Below are 25,057 nucleotides of genomic sequence, written 5' to 3'. Positions count from 1 at the left end.
AAGAAGCTGACTTAATTGACACCCCCCTCTACTCCCACACCAACTAATAATAAAAAAAAAAAAAAAATAAGCACTACTGCTGACTCTGGATTAGACTCTCAACAATCAAGCCGCTTTTGGAGGAAAAGGCTCCTTGGAGACGGGCTGCTGGTGGTTGGGGACATCCCATCTAATGCAATTTCTTCCATGTTCCAGCGATAAATGAATAAACTCCTCACGGCATGAGGCGTAATTAATTTAGAATGCCGAAAATGAAATCAAGACGGGATCGGGGGCTACGCAGAGGAGATGACGGAGAAGAAAGATGGGTGTTATGTTCTTTGTACACAAGCATCTGCTGATGTAGGGGTCGCAGAACATGGGAGAAGGTGAGGTCCAATTATTGCCTGTTGCCAAGTCAATAAAGGAAATAATTAGTCATGCATGAGGATAATGAATTTTTTTTATTTTTTAAGCAGCAACTGCACATTAGAAATCTGAAAAAAGAGTTTTAGGAGCTTTGCTGAAACTAAGACGGAATATCCAACTCGAGATTATTAATTGGTACGTATCGAATGCTGCAATTTATCTTTTCCAAATGACCACAATGTTGATACGATGAAACAATTTCAAGTCAGGTTCCCCGTTCAATACTCGGCTTGGCAATCTGCCGACAAGCGGAATGGCGACGCATATACAATATATGATTTTACAGCCTTTATGGGAGGCACATGGGAGCTCAGCCCCCATTGGCTCCCACATAACTCAAAGTCTGATAAAGACATCCTTGTTCACTATTTCACAAGGCCCGTCTCCTGCTTTGACAAAACACTTATCTTTATGTGTTTTACTCCGTGCAATAAAAGACAGGTACACTGCACCGACTACGATTTAGAGATCGCATTTGACCTTGGCAACTGGCAGCGTTGTGAAGATAAGCATTCGAGAGACTTTTACAGTGCCGAGGAAAAGGAAAGCGTCGGGCATTCCGCAGCATGCCCCGCCCCCTCGGTCATTAAAAGGCACCCGACGGCCACCGAATACAATTTAGAGAATAAACGATGTCTGATTTTTGCCTCATTTGTCTCAATTGTGCAAAGCATTAATTCCAAATCCCGTCTCGTGTCCAACGCGCTAATCCTACGACATCAATGTAAGTAATGCCGCTTGTCAAGTTGTGGTTCCGGCCATTTTGATTTTTCACAGTCCCGTATTTATTCCCCGAGTCGCACCCAGCTGGCAGCCGCGGAGCCGGAACTAAGCTCATTTTCACTTGCTAATTAGAACGCTTCCTCAATGAAAGCAATGAGCTTCACGGCCATGTTTTACCGTGTTTGCCTTTCAGACAAGGCCGCATGCGTCATACAGTTGGATCATTTTCCATTTGATTTAGCAGAGGTGATTGATGGTGTAACCCCCCCCCCCTCCCCCTTCCTCCCGAACAAGGATAAAATGAAAAATATGTGTTTGTTACACCACGGGCAAAAGCGGGACAAGCTCATCAGACAAACTCAGGCTTGCATTCACGTAAAACGCGTTTCCTTCTTTTTGGCGTGCACCTCCATGTTCCCGCCTCCTTAATGGATGGCGTAAAAGGAGGCTCTCATTTGCCAATGTGTCTGCTCTGGACTGATTGCGGCGAGGTGATGAATGGCTGACGGAGGCTCGGTTGGGGTGCAGAGGAAACAATTAGTGCCATGTTGATCTCGCCTCTTCTCCTCTGCACTCCATCCATCGCTTATCACCTCCCCCCCCCCCTTCCTGTGTTCTCCAAGTCAATCATTCTCTATCTGTGTTGCCATCTCATCAGCAAAAGCATCTCGCTCCTTCTCTCCACAAATTCCCACCTTAATATGAGGCAAACAGAGAATGGAGGACAATTTTTGTGAGGTCCGTGTCATCGATGTTGGAGGGAGGGGCTGTAAAATAAACGAATGGGGAGGGGGGGGGGCTGTCAATGTTGTTTTTGCTTCATCATCTCTGTTGTGTTATTTACTTGACAAAGTCACCTTCAAAGAGCACCTTGCGCCTACAGCAATTAAAGTCACTGCTTGCTTAGCCGACAAAATCTGACCCGCCTTTCACCTCCCAGGAACAAAAGATATGATTATTCTATCTTATTTCTGCAAGGGGAGTTAGCCTAAAAAGACATTTCTATAAATAATAAATAGGGGATGTTCAAAATCATTGCATAGCGTTAGTTGAGAAAATCAAACTGCAGTGCCCTTGAGCTTGTCAACTCATATTTTTACAATAAATGATCCGCTGTCTCAAGTGGTAAGAAAATAAAATATTATTGAGAGGAAGTAATTTGGCTCATGTTGCCAAAATGGATTAATATTTTTAAATCCTCCACTTACACCGCTGTGATTTTGCTTTCCTCCATGTTCTCTTTTGTTTGCTACTCAATGTTTGTTTTTTCATTACATGTGATGTTTTTCTGTTGGCATCAATTTTAACTCACTTTTACCTGATTGGTTATTTCTATTCATCCTTTTCGGCCAATAAAAAGTCTTTAAGTATTTAAAGCTTTATTTATTATTATTATTATTATATGTCATTTATTTATTTATTTATCTATTTGAAGGAATTAGCTTTCTCAAAGTCAGGTCAAAAGTCTTCTCAGGAAAAATCTTGCTGCATCATCTGACGCTTACAATAATCGTTGCATTTCAAGCCTTAACGACAAAAGACGTATTTTAAACCCTCCCGTGTAAAAACACCAAATTTGAGCCTTTCACGGCGAATTGGGTATTCATTAATGAAAGAGCTGCCAAAGTGTGCGCAGAAAAGCTCTCCAGGCTTTTGCAAGCCATTACGATGAGCCCTCCTGGAAATGAAGAGAGCGAAAGGGCCTTCAATGGGCTTTTTGATAATGCGTGTGGGAGTGTTGTTCTGCGTTTGAGCCGTGGCAGGAGGTAGGCCACTTTATTAGAAACGCCTGTAAAATCGAGTTACCCAAAACTATTTGATCAGATTTCATCCATAGGTAACCATAGTAACAAATTGGGAGGTGGATATAGCTCACAGGTTAAGAGCGTCACCATCATACATGCAATGGTGTTCAACCTACCCGTTGTGGGTCCTGGAATGTGGCTGACAATGACAGAGAAGCAGGACGGCGGGTAATGGAGTTTGTAGCCGTGGCGAGTGCATCACGGCGACAGATGCTAGTCCCGCGGGACACTGTGAGGGACCAAGCACTCATTCACTGGCGTTGTCTCATGGTGGGAGGACATGGAGTACCCCTACGGACACACACGGGTGGAGACAGTGATATGTTACACATTCGCAGATGGTCACGGGAGGAAGGGAGAGGCTTTTTGAACCATGAACTGTACAAAGAGATGGACAAAGCTAGATCTGGAAAGGGACGTCCAAATAAAGGCCAAGGGGACCCCAGGGAATTTTTTTTCTATTAAAGTGAATTTTAATCTAATAACTCCTATGAAGAAATAGAATTCAACAAGTATTACATATAAATTAATATTATTTATATATTATTAAATTCATATATTATTAACATTATGTATATATTATTTAATTGTAATATATATTAAATTAAATTAGAAAAAATAAAATGTTAAACCATATGACAATTTATTTTTTCCTGTTTGAAAGTCTTTTTGTGACTACCATGATTGATACACAAAATAGTATTATATCCAAAAATACATTAAGTACTAACCTCCACTTGTTAACCATTGAACACAAATAATCACAAAGACTCATTATCGCAAACACCGCCATGGGAATACACTCCAAAAGCTCTTTGTCACCGTCTACCTGTCGCACTTTTCCTTTTTTTATTTTTTTAAAGGACTCTCATCCGAGCCCACAGGTACCCATGAGAGCCCCAAAATTAGCCTGCAGATGTTTGTTGCTAAAGTCATGCTCGGGAATTACCTTTAAAAGGGAAGTTTAGAGAGGCTAATTTTACCTTGTGCTTAATGGACAAATGTGTCTAGACAGTTTTGACCACATCCTCTCAGGGGTGTCTATGTTGTGATGATGCTTTATACCCAGCGAAAATTGCAAACAAAACAAATGGGACCAAAGCACAGTCCGAGTCAACAATGGTGAGAAAAACACAGTTTTCTCAAACAATTTTTTCATAATTCAATAAATTGACATTGACCAATGGTGGGAACTATTGATTAAATCCCTTTTATTTGCATTTTGTTGATCTCTCTGATTTAGTCAATGTGTTGTAAAAGGTAAATTATTTCGACATAATGCGGCCGACTCCCATCAGGCTTTGCACTTAAAGCTCTCATCCAATTAAATGGCACTTAACGTGCTTAGCTATCACTGATGGATTGCTTCACTTTTCGCAAAGTCACTCTCTAGTTCTCATTGGACAAGAAGTTTTCTGTGGAGAAACCCGTCGTGAATAGCTCCACGTTGGAGCAGTGTGAAAACTTGACCTGCAGACAAGGACAGAAAAAACTTTTTTTCAATTTTGCAACGTTGCTCCAATGTCAACAGGCGAGCCATAGGCAAGGGAACCAACGATATGCTTACAAAAGCAGCAAAGCCTAAGCTGTCAATTGCTGAGGGCCTCACATCTGTCCAAATGATATTTGAAATGAAATAGAAAAATGGAAGTGTATATGACTTTTGGGAACCTGTGTATACAGAGATGAAAAAGCGAGCGAGACCTTGGCTATAAGAAAATAGTTTGGCTTTTTTTTTTTTTTTGTATCACCGTCAAGATTTCTTCCTTTATAATTCTTGATTTAATTTCACAACAATTAAGTAAGACGGAATGTCCGCAAAGCAAAAAAATCTACCTGCGTACAAGCACAGGGGGGAAAAAAAATGCTACTCATTAAATGTGTCATGCCTGAAGCAAAACATTACCATCAAATATTGGCAACAAACCGAGTTAAATGAGCAATTAGCTCTTTTATGAGACGACTATGGAAGTCCACAAGCTATTTGTTTACATCAAGCCTTGCTAATGAACACTGAGGTAGTTAATTGCACAACATAAGTCGGAGTCTTTTTTTTTTTTTTTATCCCGTCTTTTAATTGTAACAAGAATTGCACTTCTATTATTCTATTAACGTTTGGTTTCACTTTAAATGACGGGGTTGTTGGAGATTGAGCACAGTTGGAGTGTCGAGTACAATTGCCAGGTGAAATAAACACGTAGCATCTTGAAAGTTTTACTCCATTTTTTTTTGTTATTAAGATTTCCTTTCCTCTGTTGTGCAGCATAAAGCATTTTTTTGCTCCATACTTGCACCTCTCCTATAACATGTCCCATCTCATTACCATAAAGTTACATTGACTCCATCCAGCTACCTGCTGCGTGCTCTATAGAGTTGCTGGCTCAGTTCGAAATCTCCACTTTGAGTCATTTGCATGCTCTCACCGGTTTGCTGTGTATTTTTTTTTCCATCTATAGTGTGAAAGCAGAAACATCTCCCTGAGGTTTTGAATCCCAGCCAACTATCTCAATATATTCGACTGAATTAGAAATAAGTAGATGAACGGGGGGAAATATATGCAGGAAATAATGCGGAAGGGCCCAGCCAATCAGCTTACAGTAAAACGTCCTCATGCAAGCGGTCAAAGACATCCATCAAAGACAGGAGGTGTCGTATTTGTCTCCCTTTGCGCAATTCCGGTAGGCTACAAAATCCTTTAGTGGCGTGACATTGAAGTTCATCTTTGTGACCGTGTAGGAACTCTATAGCAAACTCAAAATAGCCCTTGGACGCCCACACGAGCACAAACAGGCAGGCAGGAAGTGAAGCCCACCGTAATGTAATTTTGTCTCGATTAAAATGGTGGGAATTGGATCTGAGGTAAAAGGCCATGTCAAGAGAGAACAAATGGGAGCAGCGGCGTATGGCGGAAGATGAACGAGTGTCCGGGTGATTGAGAGTCGGGGCGGCGAGAGACAGAAATGATAGTAGGGGGGGGGGTGATATGGGTCTATATTAATCCGTTATGGAGAAGGCGCCTTGCCTCTCGACGCGTGATGACCTCCTTGTGAGGAGGGGAGGTCATTAACTTTCCACATGATCATTTACCACCATTATGTGTTGCTCCTCCGGCGTGGACTACAAATTCACATCAGCGTTTGTTTCATCCATTTCTGCTGGCCATTTTTTTTATGCTTTTTACAATTTCCAAGTGCAACTTGACTGTTCTAATTATTCAGTGGCTTTTTAGGACCTCTCTCTTATTTCAACTTCTTTGACCAGACGGCCATTGATCGCATTGTGTACCCACCAGCAACAAGATAAACAACAGTATTGGCTCATGGGGTTCATTGTATTCCACTTTTAACACATATTCAGCTAGAACACGACAAAAGCGATTAGACTGTCTTGCACGTGTGATGTTTACTACATACTGTGGAGTGATCCAGAATCTATATGACAGTCTTGTCAGGATAAACACATGCAATACTTGTGGAAGTGACACACGTTTACCACGGCGCGAGCACTTTCCGGGCATTAAGATCCGCCAGACGTGACAGAGTGTATTACGGAGATACGTCAGATTTACAAAAGATTATCGGGGATGATATCATCAGTTGAAGCATATTTTTTTTTAGCGTACAGAAAGCTCAGCGTGAAAAAAGGATTGGGCCTCAGTACACAACATCAATCACGATTCTTTTTGGTGTATCAAACAATGGCTTGTCATAAATAATATACATATTTGCAAATTTAAATAAGTGTGTCACTATTGATTTTATTTTGGAACTTGATTTTAAAATTCTCACAAGCCAGATTTTTTTTTTATTTGTCGCCAAAAATGATAATTAATAAATCAGTGCATCATTAGGAGTAATGAAATGATTATTTATGTTATATTGTGATTAAAGTGCTGTTAAAAGCCAGTTGTGACTTTTCACCGCATGTTCTCATGGGCAGAAACATTCCGAGTGAAAAATCGGAGTGTCATTCGATGAAGGCCATACACGCTATAACGTGCAGATCCCAAGGGTGAGTACGGGCAGAGAAAGTAATCTGTGATGGCGAATAATATGCGATCTCTTTCAGAAGGTCAATACATAATATCAGATGGCCAGATTGTCTGCGTTAATTTCAGACAGAATGTTTCAGGGCCTCGGAACCAGAGGTGAGGGACTTGAGTCACATGACCTGTCAGTTTTAGGACAAAAATTGGAGCGGATTAATTCAATAATTGGTTTATTGTCGATTAATTATTTCTGTCGCCTCTATGATGGAAAATAACAAAAGGTTTCTTTATCAATACTAAAAATGATGGTACAGTATATTATAGGGAGCTTATTCCTATGGCTCGCAAATAGCAATATGGCCGACTATGCACACAGGCGTTAAGGTGTGAATTAAAACAATTTCCTAATTTGAATACAACTGGAGCACAAAGCAGATGATGAAATTGCAGCGGGCTTGAACATTGTTTGGAATGGAAGCGAGCGCGAGATAGCATCCAGACTCACGTGGCCGCTCGCTGCTCAGGGAGCGTACACAGCAAAAAAGAAAGTACCCAATCTCACTTGGCTCGAGAGGCAAAATGAAAAGGGACGGCTCGGAAAATTGAAGAGAATAGGAGGGAGTAAGAAAAGAAAGTGACACCTAAAGAGGGGGTAAGATATGTTTATGAAAAGGTAAAATGAGAGAAAAATGAAAGTAGGCAAGGACAAGTGGGTATAAAGGGAGAAATGGAGTGCACCTTATTTGAATGGCTTTGCTTCTCTTTGATAGTCAATGCCTACTAATGTATCAATCTGGGACGAGGAACCACTGAGAACATTTAAGGAGTCATTTAAAGTTTAGCCTGACTTACACACATCACTTTCAGAAGACAGTTAAACATGACAGCTTCAAGTTTAGACTTGAGTCCCAAGAGTGTTAATGCGGAACTCTTTACTTTTCCCTGCATTTTTTTTTTTTTTTTACTCTCCTCTTTTCTCCTGTCCTCTTTTATTACTGTTGTTGATACCAGCTCATCTAAGATTTGACATCAAGAAGCCTGTTTTGGGCTAAAAGTGTCATCCGAGATTTAATGTTACCTTCAACAGGCATCATTTGTCACCCTCGGTGTCTGCTTATCCTACGAGTTACGACGGTTGTAAACATAAAACAAGTTCTCATTATGAGTGTAGTGTTTTGTGCGAATATTAAATCATCTTTGTGTAGACAGTTTTACATGTAAAGTGGAGTTTTATTTATTTATATTTATTTATATTTATTTATACATATTAATTTACATTTATTTATATGTATTTATACATATTTATTTATATTTATTCATATTTATTTATACATATTTATTTATATTTATTCATATTTAAATTTTCATATATATTTATAATTATTTATATTTATTTAAATTCTGCACTGAGTGTAATTAATGTGCATGAGAATAAAACTCTCAATATTTGCCTCTTCGACTATGTGCCAATTGATTCAAAGTTTTGATTAAATCAGTAGGTCCAGTAAACATACCAAAAGACCAACAATGTTTGCTCAAACGTAATAAATATCATTTTTCATGAAATCTGACGAAAGACGGGTGAGGTTGAATATCAAATCGTTAATGTGTGTGCGTGTGTTCCTCCGATGAGCTAAGCGAGTCTTAATTTGCTCATTTTAGAAGCCCATGATTTCAGCGCTATCTGATATTATATGTCCTTGTAGGTGCTCCTTGTAGCACTCAATCGATCTTTTCTGACTTTCCGGGATTCATTTCTAATTTATTACTCTATACCAGACATTATTGATTTCAAAGAATATTCAACTAAAAAAGGCATAATAGCTCAGGTCCGAGCTGTACGTACAGTATTCCATTGAGCTGAATATTTTAAAAGGAAGATCTGATTGCTAAGAAATTGTAGCTGGAGTCAAAGTTAATGTCACAGCTATTTTTGCAAGGGCTGGAGCATTTTAAAAATGTCCTCAGAATTAAAATGAATCACTACAAGAACATTCTGACATGACGGTAATATGTTATTGGTTGTCTCCATTAGCCGGCATGTCCAGCTTGGAGGGAATCAACAATTTTTTTTTTCACAATCTAAAATAAAGTGCATGATACAGTTGAGATGGTAGAACTCTGCTCAAAGGGCATTACAAGAGCATTAGAGAAACAATGGACACCACGACAAGGAATCATCATTGTGTGTTTTGATGATATCATAGTGAACAATGAAGTATGACCCTCCACCACCCACCCTAGAGGTTTCTACTCTGAGATAATAGGAGAAGCTACAAGGCTTGTGCTGATAACGTCCCTGGAGGTTGTTGAAGACGAGTCTGTTTTTGGAGACATTTTCACACTCTGTCTCTCTCCACAAACACACAAAGAAATGCATTTGGGGATCCTGAGCTTCATCGATTCCTTAAAACATCTGTACTCATCCAAACAAACAAAAAAAACATGATAACTTGGTTGTGTCTGAAGCCCCAAGCAGAGTATGATAAATTATATTCATCCTAACGCTCAACCGTAACAAATGAGCAATGTTTGCAGCTCGCATTTTGGCTAACGTGTTCTCAAAACAAAATGGTGGAAGAATACAGCTTCGATTTTATAAAAGTATTATGTGGCTTATATTTTATTCATGTTTGTATGTGTTTCAATCTGATCATTTTAGTTATTTATGTCCACTGAACAATGATTGGCATCTTCACTGGCGGAGCTAGGGGGGGGTCACGGGGGCAACGGACTCCCCTAAAATGTACTTGGGCCACCCCAAGTGCTACTTTTTTCCTATTCTATCATAGGGAACATCATCAAAATGTTCATCATCATTTCCTAAAGATTTTTATTTTTCGTACACAACCTGAAATATCCTTGGCCGCCCCCAAGAAAAACTTCCTCGCTATGCCAGCAAGCATCTTTGGCAAAAGTCGGCACTCTCCCGGAGTATTATTCTCTCTAAATGGCTTCTCGCTCTGACGAAGAGAAATGAAAGTCTGAAGAACACTTGTAAATTGCGACTGCTTAAAACAAGACTCCTCGACGGTGCCAACAGCATAAAACATTCAAATAATATGAACGCTATCTTTCTTTCTCTCCTGTGTTTCGTGCCAGTAGTTAATAAAAATGGACATTGCTGTGGGCTTTGGTGATATTTATGTCGCCCACGGAGATCATTTATTTATTAGAAGAAAAATGACTTTTTACTGGCCGTGTATGATAACCTGATATATTCTCTCCTTTTTCGGCAGTAAAAATCAGCCCGATTCGCACTTGCTTTTCTCTCCCACTTAGAAAATCTATAAATTTCACCTCCCTAACACTCACAAGCTCCATCTTCACTCCTGCTCAGGGCTGATTAACTCGGAGGACAAATTGCAGCCTTGTATCTATTAGCACCCATCCAGGTGCAACCTCAACTTAAAAAGGTCGGCAAAATACGCTCCATTTGGATTTTTGCAGCAAAGAACCAGCACGATTGTTCATTCTTCTTCTTTTTTTTTTTTTTTTTTGGGCTACGGGCGATCTGCTCTGTAGTCAAGTCACATTATTCTAACTGACTGCTCTCGCTGTCCTTCTAAAATAAATATGATTGCACACAGGGGGTAGATTTAATTTGTGCAACACAGAGTCCCAAGTCAAATTAAACTGAGTATTTACTGGCACTACATGCAAAGCAGGCAAGAAAACAAAAAAGTTAAGGTGTCAAAACAATGAAAAGTCCAAACTCTATGTCATAGAATCTGAATGAAAGTGGAAATGCAGTTATAGTGTATTTTTCATTTCAATCCACAAGCAAAATAAGGCCCACTTGAAATGTCGTTACGCCTTTGACCAAAACAATAAAATAAAATACACAAGGGTGATTAAAACTGAAGAGGGGGGGGGATTCTATTCCGACCTTAGGTGAGATTTCAAGTGCTACAAACATATAATTTGAACATGTCCCAATTTCAACTGTGCCCTGTGTTCCGCACACACACAAATCAGTGGCAGTGGTTGACTAGATAAAATATGAATACAATATATCCCTGTGGGATGCATTAAATGATGTCTGAAAATGGTCGATTAACCTTGCAAGTGAGCTGCGGCATCTTGCCAAGTAGCCTAAAGCTGCTATGATAGTGGCTTGTCCAAAAATAACCGCACCAATCAGTGTCCTGGGTCGAGCGAAGAGCGTGCCCTTGTTGACAAATGACGGCCACTAAGGTAGAGGTCACCAACATTATGAAAACTCTGAGCTACTTCTTGGGTGTTGATTAATGCAAAGGACTACTAGTTTGATACATGTCTGCAATATTTAATTTTTATAAATCAACACATTTTTAAATGCTCATTGTTACGACATTCAGGAAATCACAATGTCTCGTGCTATTTTGAGAACAAGCTAGCAGGGTACTCTTAGAAATCAAATATAAAAAAAGTAAATGAGTGAAAAGAACTCAATTTATAAGATAGGGGTTTTTTTTGTAAATAATATATAGTTGATCAACCACATAGTTGGCCACATCCATTGCGACTGTCTACCAAAATCTCCCCTGGAGCGTCGGAACCTGCCCTTCCTCCGTCAATCACAAGTCTGTATCCTGTCAAGATCACTGTCATTGATTGGCACTTGGCCAGCTTGCCACACACACTCACAAGTGTGTGTGCAACATTCCGTGACATTTCCGACTTTTACACTAACATGTTAATCCAGCAGAAGTTAGAATAAGATTGGGGTGTCCAAACTGTATACAGAAAATTGAACAACTGGTATTCTTCATTATATAAAAAAAAAAAAACACTAAACCCATTCATTAAGAATTTCTTTTTATACGTAATATATTTTGAAAAGCAGCTTTCTATTAAAGAAAGGAAAACTGGTCCTGATTTTTGGGGTGGAGCGCTGCCCTTTATCCACTAGACTAGATACGCCCCTGCACATAGCAACAACATGAAGCTATTTTTGCTTCTGAAAGTGAATTTATCTTTTTACTAGGGAAACAGTAATCTTATTAGTGTTTTAATTACAATGTCTATGTCTAGAAGCTAGCATCTTATTTTTAGTAGTCATAGTTAAGGGGATTCAATCAACATGCAATTATGAACTGACAGTGATACTAGCTAATATGTGAAAGCCTTCAGAGCCAAAGTCTAATTTAATGTCTTGAAATAAACATTTTAGCACACCATGAGGTGCGTGGGTGGGCCCACCTGTATTGTAGTCGAGGTGATGCGGGGTTGCCATGGCAGCAATATTGTTCTTATAATTCCGTGTAGCATCCAACTGAGGCTCTAATTTAAAATGGATTCAAAATGGAGTCTTTAATGATTTGACATACAAATGAATCAGAATGCAAAAAAAAAAAACTGTTCTATACTTGAGGTTTTACGATGGCAAAATTTAACCCCGAGAATTAATCCATTCAATTCATTTCTACTCAAAATCCAAGCAGTCAAGGGTCGAACAGATTGCGCGAGAGTGACCTTTTTGATATTTCACCATGAAACCGACTCTCTTGTGTGCACTTGCCATTTTTATATACTTCCATATGTTCTTCAGATGAAGTACTCCAGAGTTTTTTTTCAAGTGGTGACTCATTGATAGCTTTGCAATTTATTCACTTGAAAAACATTGACTCAAGAACATCTCTATATATACAAATGGACGAATCACCGATGTCATAATACAAAAATTCAAACTAAAATTGCCTATCTACTCTGAAACGTGTGAGAAATGAGTGTAACCTAACATTAACACAACACACACATCCCCCAAAAGGCTCCGCCGCCGCACTTTCATTACTTATTAATTTTTTCAGACAACCTTCCTAACTGCCGAGCTATTTCAGGGGGCACAATGATCTTCAAATCATGTGCCAGTGAGCCATTCTCTTCCTGCCCTCATCACTCTTCTGTCACTCTTTTTTTTTTTTTATCCTCAACAGTCGGACAGGATGGAGGGTGTTTGCATGCAAGAGGCAAAAAAGACAAATAGAGAGACCACAGGCTTTGAGATAATAGCAGATCAGATGACTGTGCAGTCACACAGCGCCCTCTATAGGTCACTAACCAAACTGCTATTTGATGCAAAGGGTCAAAGAGGTTAGAAATGCAAAAATTTTGTTTGTTTACATATACGAAGCTACCATGAGGCATCCTTTGTCTGTTTGTGCTACTTCACCACCAGCAATATTTCCTCGGAGCTTTGTGTTGGTTCACTGCAGCGCGTGTGTTTGCATGCTGTCACACACATCACCCACATCCGCCGCCTTTAGTTGCTGCCAGGGCTCCCTGCAGATATTTCTGCACTCTTATTTAATTTCTCACAGCATCATGATTTCTACCTCTCTCACACGCACGCACCTTTGCTAAGTGTTAAGCTGCTTCTTCCCCACTGAATCTTCCGCAATGAGAAGCTCCTGCGGTGCAGCGAGAATGAAGAAATGAAATTGCGTGTGTGGGATGCCGTATCATCTGTTCTCCATTTAGTTGGTTTGGTGTTTATTCGTGACAAGATGCATCTGTTGTGTAGTGTGTTGAGGACTGGAAAACAATCGTTTCCTCCTGAATATGCATTCTCGTTTAGCTTGTCAAGACATTTTAAGATGAAAAAAAAGAGCCTAAGCTTTAATATTACTATCGTATGTGATGTATATTTATTAAAACTTGATGTGCGAGAGAAAAAAAAGTGCAAAATAATTTGGAAAAAAAATTCTTGCATCTCTGATTAAAAGAATTATTTAAAAAAAATCTTTACAGATTATTTGAAATTGAATAATCAGAGTTAAAATACTTCCCGTTTCAAATTTACTGTCAAACTAAATAGTATGCTGCCACCGAGTGATCAACAGTGGAATTACACTCAAAATAGACCTCCCAAAAATAAATTTTGATTATGACATCGCAATCTGGATGTTCTTCTCACCATCGAGGCAACAAGAAGCGTCGTACTCACAGGAAAACATTATAAACATACCCCAATAGGATTTTCGACATATATTAAAGGCAGAGCGCGAAAAAAGGTGCAAGGCAAGCAATTGTGCAGGCCTTGCAAAAAGTCTCAAGTGCCTTAAACCCCCCGCGGGTCCAATAGCAAAGCTCAAGCTTTGCGTCTGCCTGCTTTTTTGGCAGCTTGTTATGTTCGGTCCACTGTGTAGGAAGGGCCGAGGTGACTGTCACACTCTGACTCAGTCATGAAGTGGCAATTGCACTCCGCACTAAGGAAGAAAAAAAAAAAAAAAAAGTCAGCCGCTATCTCCCTGATTGCATGAGTCCTCCTGCAAGGCCAGCAGACATGTTGATGACCTGCTAGTCATTTTTTTTTTTTTTTTTTAAAGATATGAGTCAGGACTCTGATGCACAAGAAGGTCCGCACTGTGTAGGCTGCTTCATCATTCCGAGTCACTTTTCCTTGAGCGGACTCAGCGATGATCATATTGCATAATTTTTGTGCCTCCGCACATATTCAAGGGGGATCAAATAATAAAATTTGACATGACTTAAGTCAGCTGAGGGTTAGCAAAATTGTATTCCATGTGTAAGTATTTTATTACCAGAAAAACCAGTGCGAGAAGTTTTAAAGCGTAGCAAAATTAAAATTGAAGCGTTCAGGCTCTACTGAATCGTGTCGTATCTCCGGAGATTATGTTGCATCCCAAATTGAAAAACATGCAATTGAAAAATTCTCGCCGCATAAAAACGCATCAGTCTCAGTTGGAAAAGCACTCGTCTGTGTTGTGCTACAGGAGAAAACAAAACGGCGGCACCCCCCGCAACCTGCAGGCACTCTCATGAATATGAAGCCAGGCCATCGGGATGGAGTCTTAGCATTAGCCAGATTGGCCTCTCGCAAGAAACTTTGTGATGCATTTTAAAAGGTGTTAAAATTAAAAAGAATATTTCATTTCAATTACGCAAACGGAAGGAGTCCAGGAGGGGTTGAATGTTTTGCTTGGACTAATTAGGAGCAAAATAAGTTCATTCGAGGAAATTATTTCCAACAATCTTTTAGCTTATTCGTAAAAAGGAATTACAATTTGATCTAGGCTAGGGAAGCAAAATAAAAAAATAAAAGAACTTTTTGAAATGCGAAACCAGCTTCAAAGTTTCCCCAGCACAACGAGACAGCAACCTCCTCATCTTTTTCTTCCTTGTGGCTTTTTCCACAACATGATTACCAAAAAATTGTTCATTTCAGCGATACATATTGCAGCCTGTGATGAGGCCTCGGAGACAGACAAGGGCAAAGCACACGGAGCACGATATACGACATCGGTTTCTTCCGCTCGACCGCCTTGGGCTCTTTTTACAGAGCTTCTGCAGAATTACAGCGATAGCTGCGTGGAGGGCAAGACTTGTGCGATGTAGCTTAGCTTGCTACAAGGTGAGTAGATCTAAAAAACATACTGCAGGGCAACAATAAAACAGCCACGGAGAGAGACAAGAAGGAAAGGAAACGGCGGGGAAATGAGAAACAACACTGAAGTGTTCAAACGACAGGGACAAAAGAGTCACTCCCCCCCTCCCCTCCCCTTCAGCATCTTCTTCTGACATGACTAATACATCACTTTCAGTCCATCAATCAAAAGACGCAAACCATCGATCCACATGTCTTTATACCTTTGGAAAACAGGAGATGCGGTGTTCCACTAGCGTCGCCTACCATTTGTTTTATTTCCGACCAATACTACAAATAGAGAAAGTTCCGGAGGATTTTCTGATGACAAATTACTGAGATAGGAGTTGGATTTCTAGACTTTCAAATCACTAAAAACTCAGCTGGCAAATCATAAATAAGGCTTTTTTTTTTTTTTTTTGGCATCACAGCGTCACAAATAAATAACACAAAAAAAGAAATTGCACAGCCACGCATTGTGTCAAAAGTGTTTTTCTCCTCGGAGCCCTGGTTGCTTTTGGATACCTTCGGTATGGTCGATATAGCTCATTTGTAAAGTTCTTTCCTAAGAAAGGAAGGGAACTTTTTGAACCTTGAACTTTTGTTTCCCCGTGGACACCAAGCAGAACATTCTCTGTGAAATTAAGTTACTCTTTGGTGCAATTCTCCCCGCAGCAATGCAGAGGCATTAGATGTTTTCCAAAATGCCTCAGTGGAGGTAAATGTTTTTTTCCCAAAAACATAAAAGAATGTATTTTTGGACACAGAGCTTAACAATTAAACTGCAGTCACTTAAAAAAAAAAAATTGAACTCACGGGAGGGAGTTGTCACATGCTCTGCTTCTGACAGTTGCCATTGAGCTTCAACGTTACGGCTGCAGCATGCCAAATAAATGTTTACGAGAGATAGAGGAGAAACATCACTATCAATGATTTTTTTTTTTTTTTTGGAGTCGTCTACCAAATGCGTCTTTACGTGATTGGACAAATTGGCATCACATCCCACACGGTGAGACGTGATGAGAGAAAGAAAATGTCTTCCTGCAAAAAGCTGAACGATGTGATTGTAAATATCTTGGCAATTTTTCATCGCCGCTGAATTTTACTGGCCTGGTGGTGTGACGATAAAGGGACAGTAAAACTTACTTGGTTTCCTCGTGAGGAGACACAAAAACAAATGACTGGTGATCATGACTTATATCGTAGATATAAATCAGAAGAAAAAAAAATTTTGTGGTGCTGGATTGAGCTTTCAGGTGTGCTTTATATTCCATCAATGTTGTGAGAGGTGGATAACTTGCTACATCTCCGAAACGCATTCTTTAACCTCATTCACTCCTTTCCTCATCTCTTAATTAACCCCCCCGCTTTCCTCACCTTTTTCTCTTCTCATTCCTCTCTCGGTCTTTCACTCCATCCCTCAATTTCTCCGCCGGCTGCGACTCCGCCGCTGATTGATGACGAGACAAATCTCTCAAGGACAGGCACCTTGTTAAAGTCCAACCAACGTTTCCTGTCTGTGGGACCAAATGGAGACGGAAGCACTTAGTTAGTCTGATTGCATTGGTGATAGTGGTTCATGCCTGATAACTCGAGTTGAGAAAAGATGGGTCATTTCCTGAAACTGAACAGAGAAGATATAGTCGATAGCAATACGTCCAGGCCCTGAGGGAACAAAGCAGCCCCAAACCCGCCTATATATTAAGTCTATTAAGACTTAAATCAAACTTTAGGATCAATTTATAATGAAATTGAGCTCATTCCAAATGTTTCCTACAAGCTCCTTTTTTAGCATCTACCAGAGGGGGTGTCAACTGTCATGGAAAGAAGAAGAAATGGCAAAAGGAGGGATCTGCTGTCTGTGGTGCCCCCCCCAAGGGGATGGGCTGAGTCATTTTGGACAGATAGTGACAAGCTGCGGTCTGATTAATGACGAGGAAGTCGATGTATTTATCACTGCCTCGCATCAGCCCTGAGAGAAAGACTGGTTTGGGGGCAAGAAGGGAGAATGGCAGATGAGACAGAGCAGACAGAGTTTGGTAGATTAATAAGGAGGTTGAGGGGGAAAAATAAAAAAAAAAAAATCCTCAAAAATTGTTGCTGTTCAGCAGGCATCCCGATTTAATTAAACAGTTTACTCAGAGAAGAGTACCATATAAAAGTCAATAAATGGGCTCCTCCAAAAGTATTGGAACAGTACCCAGTTTGGCGTATTTAAGTTCCTAAAAGTTCCTATAAACAAAACTTGTCGTAAATGTATGCAAATATATGGTTAACATGGTGTCTAACTTTTTTTTATCTAATTCCGGCTTCTTTGTTTTGCAGATTTACTGTTTGTCTTTGTTTATGCACGGGTAAACAGACTATAATTGAGCAGCCGGTCAAACAAACCTAAATCATTGTCGTCGCATTGGGAGATGACGGAGAGAGAGGGATGAACGATGGAAACGTACGGCGACGCCACATCTGCATCTACAAAACAAGACTTGCTTGTCCAAACAGATGATTTCTCATTGCGTTCCACTTGCCGGATGAATAAAACAAGCACTCAGTCGCCAGCCATGAGTACCTGAACAAATTGTGATGAATTGGTGTCCTCCGCAGTCAAATCAAGAGAGCTTGTTTTGAAATCAGTCAGCCATTCACAAATGGAGATTAATGGAAATCGCTTTGATTTAACGCAAGCTATCGAGCACTCTGCGATGGACATTCAAGGCCAGTTGAAACTTTGATGAACTTTTCCTCAACTCTCACCGCAAGATTCTTGCTCGTTAGTCTTTTGGGTGAATTTAAACGGAGAGGTACAATACTGAGGTCATTAAATTTATTTTTATTGCATACATGCAATCATCTCTGCATCCTCCATTGCTATTCTGCCCTCTTTTTTCCCCTTCACTTCCTCTCCTCCCCTTCCCCAGGCCTTCCACCGACTCATTCAACATTTATGGCTGTCTGGAACATACGCTAGCAGCAGGGAGAAAAAAAAAAAAAAAAAAAAAAAAAAGACGAAGGGCGTGTATTCTTTTCCTAACACCAGCACGGGTTATTTAGTATTTGACTGGGTGTGTTTCTTTTCACTCCTATTACATCAATTCTCTGGTGGCATCTCACGGCTGAACACTTTTACCGGAGCAAACAGTGTCTGGAGCTCGAGACAAATCTTCCCCCCCACAGGGGGCGCCGTCCTAATCTTGTCAAATTTCCACTGTCATTTGAATGTAAATCACAAGTCTGCTTTGGATGGCTAACGTAGGGTGAAGCAGCGGATCATCTCGGAAAACGTGCAACCGCTACACCAGAACAGATTATGACTTTTTTTTTTTTCCCATCATGTGAATGTTCCCATTTTTTTGGTCCCAGAAATGTAATCATAGCAGCTTCGGAAATTTGGGCCTACAACGGGCGGGTCGCTTGTGTTTCTGAATGACAGCGTTCCATAAGTAGGAGCTTTCTTCTTTGTGGATTTAATTAATTAGTAGCCCGAGTTGAAAGAGGGAGGATTACATCGAGTGAGATAAACGGAAGCTCTGGAGAAGAGCAAAGGGTCAGCGGTTGAAGTGCTAAGACGAAGTGAGGTTAGCGTTGAATTATTTAGATGCTCACAACGTTCCTGTCCATTAAATGAAACGCAATGTAAACAATAAAGTTTTGATTGGACCACAATAAAAAAATTATTTGATGGCCATTTTTTAACAACTTCCACTTCACTGAACTTTTTTTTTTACGACCTGGGGAGTCTTAATGGACAAGCATTGACATGCCAAGCACATCGAAATAGACAGAGCTTCTTTCATTTCACGCCTCGAGCGTGCATGGCCGTTACATTCCATCACGTGTGTTCATAATGAAAGGTGCTTTTCTTTGCTATTTCCTATTCAACCACTTAAGGGCAATTCCGCAAGATCTTATGTTTGAATACTCGGCCCAGTGGGTATTAAAATGAGATGAAATGGGATTATAATAATGCGAGAAACCCTCAAAGAAGGCAATCCGTGCGCGGCGCTTTTCTCTCAGGCGCCACGGCAATCACTATGGGAGAATATTAATTACTGTCAAAGCGCTGTGAATGTTATTAGGATTTCGCTCTATGCATCTTGCAATCACTGCTATGAGTAAAAGTGGGCAGGACTTAAAACCCGGTAAGAAGATATGATTTTTTCCAAGATGCTATTTGACTGTTTCATGGTCACATTTGAACCACTTTTTGGCTTTTGTGTAACTTTCTTCTCAACCTCAGCCTTCCTTCCACCCATCTTCCCCTCCCTCCCTCCCTCCCACAGGCACAGTGGATCAGAGCTTTTCAGGTGATAAATACCTTGGACCAAGGGCTCACCAGCCACCGATTCCTGCCACTTTACTGTGTCACATTGTGGCCGAGGCCTCATTAAAAAGGCATTAGCCTCCTCTTGGTCCCATGATGGCCATGTCTGGTTCAGTCCCTGCCGCAGGGATTTATTTAAAAGTGGCGGCTGGAATAGATAAGGACAGGAGAGTTAGGAGAGGAAAACGAAACTGAGAAGGAGGGAGAGCTGGAGATGTAATGAAAGAGAATATTTGGTTGGAGCCAGAAGGGGGTGGAGGGCATGGCATGTCTGATGATGAACCCAAAGTCCGGTCGGCGAGGGAGGCGGAAGCGGGGAACCGGAACACTCCCATGAGTTCACATGCTTTCTGCCTCTAATTGATACCAGCCAATTAAAGCCACCCAGGTCTCACCTTGATGGGGGGTGAGGAGGAGAGCTATGACAGGGGGATGAAGGGGATGCCGGGGTTGGACGAGATGGGAGAGGTGAAAAGCAGAGGTCGGAGGAGAAAAATGAAAACACTAGGGTAAGCATTTGCTGCACATCATTAGTAAATAAGTAGTCTGAAGGGAGGCAGGAAGGAGAGGGGTGAAGAGAGGAGGAGGACTCAACTCTAACTTCATCCAACTAACGGAAAACAGAAACTGTGGAAGCCTATGTTCAGGTTTTTAAAAAAATATATATATATTTATATATATACACGACCATATTGCTAAGATTCGGGTTTCAAAACAGTCCACAAAGAGAAAAAACGTATTTATTTATTATTTATTATGTATTATTTATTTATGTTTTATTTATTTATTTTTTATTTTTTTATTTATTGTTATATTATTTATTCTACATATATATTTTTAATTTTTTATTTATTGTTATATTATTATTTATTCTATTTTTTTTTATTAATATAAAATAATACGGTGTAGGGAGCGATACTCATCTTAAAAGCACATTCCTGTCGGAAAAGGCGGCCGCTGAATAAATGTGGGGGTAAAAAAAAACGAGACGATAAAGTCAAGCAAACATGAAATACCGCGACAGGCTTGATAAGTGTCGCAGCAGACTTTGGGTGGGCCTGACAGAGATACAAGCCGACAGACTATTTATCTAAAGCTCCAATTCAAATGGCGCTGCCCTCTGCCCTCCTTCTAGTGATGGATGGAGGAAAAATAATTGCATGGGTTACCTGTCACCGCCGACGCATGTTTGTCCGTCCGTCTATTGACAGGTTGAGGAAATCAAGCTCCGGGTGCAGGCCGCTCAAATGCAGGACGGGGTCAGACGGTCGAGCATTACTCAGGTGTCGACGACTCGGGTTTTGCTGGTAAAATAGCTGCGGACAGATGGATAGGGTGTCACTTGTCAGGAGCGCCTCAATCTACACACGCTTGCTGGATCAGAGATCAGACAGGAGGCGGGAAGGGGAACTCGTGGACCCATGCAGATCAGAGAGACAAGGTCATGAGGTCTCAGGTGGAAGATCGGATTTTTTTTTTCTGGTTTTCATGTACACTTATTTATAGACAATAATCCAATTTGCAGGAAAGAGTCTGACTTGAGCTTCAGTTTAGAAAATAAATAAATTACAGTGACTCAATTATTTGAACGAATTCGCTCACTAATTTGTTATTATTTACGGCATCATTTTGTTTACTGCCAGCCTGTTCGACTCTCTTCCCGAGGTCTCTAATTGAAGGCAAAAAAAATCTTTTTATGTTTGTGCACAGCTTGCTCCGTTTTCTAACTAAACTGTTTGTTTTCGTAGCAGCATCAGGAAGTCGTCCAAGTAGACAATATGGCGCGTGAAAGTTTCTCAGCCGACAATTAAAAGCGTTGAGAACATCAACGTTAGCCATCTAATAACCATTAGCCATGAGAAGAACCTGCTTGGAGGAAATATCGACTGCAAGCGCAGCACATTTAGCCTACACGGCGAACATCTGTGCTCGACCGCAGAGCATCCCACTACTTTGCAATATGAAGCAGTTTTATTTTTAAGACTTATTATTTATTAATCCATCCATATCATGTTTGCTGCACTGGGAGCATCAAATAAAAGGGGCTGCAAACTTAATCTCCTCTTCTCACTGTTATTTCGGTTCCCCGCTGAGGGTTCGACCGAGAGCCCGCAAATTTAATCTCCTCATATAAGATTTTTTTTGTAATATTTCTAATATATGAATCAGAAATGTGTCCCTTTGGTGAACTGCCGTATCGATCCGGTCCCTGCGTGGCAAATAGCAAAAGTTACTTTTCAAACTTTGTTATGACTCAAGAGTTGGATTTAAAAATTCATTTAGATGATTAATTTTTTTTTTTTTTTAAATAATACCTTACAGTGACTGTTTACAACTTGAGGCAACTTCTTTCGACAGACTGCCTGATATTTTATTAATACGAATCAACTTTTTTTCACCGTCCATATTAATATTTAACTCCGGATGTTTGTCACCAGAGACAAGCAGTGTACATTTTAATCAGCAGTCTCGCAGTCACTTCAAGCTTACTTACAAATTCATAACTTCTCCTTGTTTATGTGCAACATCTTTTTAATAATCTCTCAGCGCTCGGGATGCGGGACGAGGAGGATGTTGCTGAAATAGCCGGACAGTAATGAGACGACAAGCGCGAAGACATTTTTGCTGACGCCTTTAGAATCCCCCAAAGTAATTAATAATAGGATTCCTTACATTCTTCTATACAAGCCAGCCTGGCTATTCCTTATTACTTAACTCAGCAGGCATGACGTTCCCATGAGTGCACTCTTGCATCACCCTCCCAAAAAAGGTCAAACAAAGTTGAAAGGCAATCAGTCCCCAACCTTATTCCCAATGCAGGTGATTTACTTCCTGGGTCTGCATGCTGGAAGGACCCCCGAAGGGATTTGAGGTGGGCCACCATGGTCAGGTGAGGCCTTGTTTATGAAAAAAAATTAAAAAATGGAATTGATGACCTCAAGTCTCGCTAACACGGTGATTACTAGCGTAAATTACAAAGCACTTTATGGAGTAACAAGGCAGCGGTTCAAACTAATTGAGCTGTTATCTTTATTTGCAGTGGTCACCGGGATATTACAAGCGGCAAGTATTAAAATGCTAATTGAAAAGGTTTTATTCGTTGTGAGATTAATTCATTCTTTTATATGGTCGTTCAACTGGCCATTACCGTATAAGCATTTAACATTCACTTTTGGCACAAATAATATTTAACTCTCATTCGGAATTGAGTTGTTGTTGCATCCCGGCAGCCTTTGAAAATGTTTTTTTCCACCACACAGGTTATAAACCCAAGTGAGATTTTATACACGCCAAACTGGGTGAAGCCAAATGGCAGAATAACCTTTGACCTTTTCTCACTCAGCTGTGGAGCACCAAGCTAGTCGTTTACAGCCGTAGAAAATCTGAGGTGTGATGGATCGGGCTGGTTCTGAACAACCAGTTCATGGTCATGTGACCCCCAAAGAATTTAAGCGGCATAAAAACATGGATATTTGAAATTATCTTATCCCTCTACTGGCCAATTGAAGAAACCAAATCCCCCATGGATGACTTTTCCATCTCACCTCTATTTTTTTTCCAATCTATTTCCAATCTATTGCTTGCCAAAATGTAATCAAGTCTAGATCTTGACAATATTGACAAGCCCCGTTGAATTATGTCAAATTCTATCGACCTGCATTCAGCCTATTATGTGCACACATACAAACTCATATTGGTGAAAACAATACGCCTGTGCGAAGACTAATAACTTTAATGTATTCCTCCGCTGGCACAATTAGATTGTCAATTACACAAACTCTTATATCTGCCTTTAATATGTGCACGCTATCGAACCAACGCAGAGAAAACACTTTGAATCGCTACCATTGGAAGTAATAACCCTTTTCATTAGTATCTCATCACTGAAACTACACATTATGAATAAACCAGACAGATAATTCGAGTCATTATAAACACGCCGATGGACGATAAAATGAAACCTTTTGGTGAAATTAATCAACCAACAATTGAATAATTTATTAAATGTATTTGGTATCCAACCCGGTGAGTAATGAGCGGGTTGCTATGTGCTGAGTCGGGGAAAAAAAAAAAAGGTTAAGGTATTTTTACTCTGCAATTTTGGTTTTTTTTCTTCTATCTTGGTTCCACCCCCTTTCTATGTAAAGACTATAAATCATACGGTGATAGATTAGCCCCGCTGGGGATGTCCCAACCCGAGACTCCGGCGGGCTTTGCTCACCAGATACACTCCTTTTGTTCTGAATCCACGTCACCGGGGGATATTTACATGAAGGCCACTGATCCCAGTCATCTTGGTTTGAAAAAGAGAAAAGAATAGGTTATATTCACAGAAACACTCCAAGGACAATAAAAGGCATCTATACAGATAAAATTCTAGGTTATAGTCAGACTTGGGATAAAATGCTACAATTGTCGCTATTTAAATTCAAAGTGTGTGTTTGCATCTTCATGTTTTTTTGTTTTTTTTCTGAAACGAATATAATTCTGACTTTGGTGTCATGCACAACAAGAAACAAGGTCACTTGCTAACATGATAATGTGACAAAGAAAAAAAAAGCAGTCCCTCACCCTCAATTTTAACTGCAGGCGACTCTCACAATAAGATTAAATATTTATGTAACACAGTGAGCAGTCACTGTTGTGACAAAGAAGCAGCAGAGTTGGAAATATCAGGGCGAGTTATCACCCTGTTGTTAATTCCACATGACTTCTATTGAGTGAAAGCTGCTTGCCGCCATTTTAGGTCATGCAGATTCTCTTTTTGGCTTAAGTATGTCACTTTTCAAAATTTACACACACATATTTCCCAGATAGTACCCAAAAAGTCAATCAAATTGGTTATTTACCTGTTTTTGAAATGTCTTTGTCTTGGAAGAAAGTTAGGATAAAGCACATGGGAGAGTACACTGATTTCAGGTGTGTCTTTCAAGTGGGTGTGGAAAATGTGACAAAGAGAAGGTTGCATGCTAAGAAGGTTTCAAGAGTGCACTTGGAAAAACAATTTCAAGGAAATGAAGTTTAGAGTGAAGGTTGTGCATTTCCAGAGAGAAATAAACAAACACCAAGGACACACAAATAGAAGACAAAAAGGGTTTGGAAGTAACCAGCATTAAGGATTTTGTGTTATTAAAAAAAAAAAAAGAATGCATTATTAAATACTCAGGGAAGAATTTGACTTTTAGTAACCTGGATTTTTCTCAGCTACTCGGGATCTCCAGCAATCCTGTGCAATTCTCAGTGACAAGCTATAAGGCTTTTTAATAAATGAAAATAAGAGGAAATTTCTGCCAGCAGACAGGAACCTGGATTTTTTTTTTCACCTGGTTGCCTTTTAAAAGTGTCTCAGTCTGTATTATACCGTGACGTTTTTCAGGGTCCGCTCCAGATAAGAGTAAATAAAGCTTTTATTGCCTTGATTCCTCCAACGATAGACTTGGCGG

The 25,057-nt window shown here is 40.1% G+C and overlaps 1 long non-coding RNA gene across 6 annotated transcripts in view; it reads right to left on the bottom strand.

The window, feature by feature from the left end:
• The window catches only part of LOC148379973 (uncharacterized), a 56,059-nt gene extending 31,477 nt beyond the window's left edge, over positions 1 to 24,582 (bottom strand). For 3 of the 6 annotated variants that reach the window (XR_015854986.1, XR_015854987.1, XR_015854988.1), the window contains exons 1-5: positions 24,464 to 24,582; positions 23,836 to 23,907; positions 20,783 to 20,929; positions 16,670 to 16,809; positions 3,053 to 3,227 (exon numbers count right to left, since the gene is read on the bottom strand). This is a non-coding gene — a long non-coding RNA (uncharacterized LOC148379973). Of the gene's footprint in view, positions 1 to 1,423; positions 1,899 to 3,052; positions 3,228 to 16,669; positions 16,810 to 19,607; positions 19,762 to 20,782; positions 20,930 to 23,835; positions 23,908 to 24,463 lie in introns of those variants that run through there. The other 3 variants (XR_015854989.1, XR_015854985.1, XR_015854990.1) reach the window with 3 other exon arrangements.
• Positions 24,583 to 25,057: the final 475 nt, after the last annotated feature.

This window comes from Syngnathus floridae, chromosome 21, assembly GCF_059516105.1.
Source record: "Syngnathus floridae isolate MCC-2025c chromosome 21, RoL_Sflo_1.0, whole genome shotgun sequence".
NCBI lineage: Eukaryota > Metazoa > Chordata > Actinopteri > Syngnathiformes > Syngnathidae > Syngnathus > Syngnathus floridae.
This window is presented reverse-complemented; position numbering and strand designations above follow the sequence as displayed.